This window comes from Echinops telfairi, unplaced genomic scaffold (genome assembly GCF_000313985.2).
Source record: "Echinops telfairi isolate 266 unplaced genomic scaffold, ASM31398v2 ScPeMD7_7420;HRSCAF=8458, whole genome shotgun sequence".
In the NCBI taxonomy this organism is placed as follows: domain Eukaryota; kingdom Metazoa; phylum Chordata; class Mammalia; order Afrosoricida; family Tenrecidae; genus Echinops; species Echinops telfairi.
Window position 1 is genome coordinate 30651207 of NW_022111320.1, and position 1118 is coordinate 30652324.

Genomic DNA, 1118 nt, shown 5'->3' on the forward strand with positions numbered 1-1118 from the left:
GCCCTTCCAGACTAAAACTAAACTAGAATGAAGGAGTCGGTGACACACTATTGAGAGGTTAGTCACTGAAAATCTTATGAAGATTGTCTGGTACCCTGCCAAAAGATGAAGGCAGTCAAAAGCAATGGGAGAAGAGCTACCTCTTCAAAGGAGAATCGACCTTAATGACACAGGCGCGTAAAGCTTTGGGCGCCTTCATTTGTTGATGGGTGTGACTCAAAATAAAGAGCAGCTGAAAGCTTTTACTAGTAATCAGAGCAGGTAATGTATGAAAGGTGAATCTTAGAAAGTTAGAAGTCATCAAAAATGAAATGGAACCCATAAGGATTGATAGCTCAGACCAGCGCTTCTCAACCTGTGGGTCGTGACCCCTTTGGGGGTCGAATGACCCTTTCACAGGGGTTGCCTGATTCATAACAGTAGCAAAATTACAGTTATGAAGTAGCAGCGAAAATAATTTTATGGTTGAGGGGTCACCACAACATGAATAACGATATTAAAGGGTCATGGCATTAGGAAGGTTGAGAACCACTGGCTTCTACACTTGTGAGCTGAAATGGGATGATATTAGTCATTTCGAGTCGCATAATCATGTAGTTTTGCATACCAGGAATGACAAGTTCAAGAGGGATGGCATCACATTCTTTATCACAAAGAACATTTCAACATCTATCTTGAAGTATAATGCTGTGATAGAATAATATTCGTACACCTAGAAGGAAGACTGGTTAGTACAATGATTATTTGAATTTAAGCACCAAACACTTATAGCCAGTGATGCAGAAATTGAAGAATTCTACCAACTTGTTCAGTCTGTATTCAAGCATACAGTCAAGATGCCTTGTTATTTACTGGTAACTGGAATAAAAAAAGTTGGGAACCAAGATAAAGAAGGATAATAATTGGAAAACAAGGAATTGACACTAGAAACAATCTGGGAGGGATCAGGATAGACTTTTGCAGGACCAACTACAGATTCATTGCAAATGGCCTTTTCAACAACATAAATAGCATTTATGCACATGGATGTTTCCAGATGGAATGCATAGGAATCAAATTTGCTACATCTGTGAAAAGAGCCAGGTCACATATGTGTAACACTGTACTAGTTAGAGGAA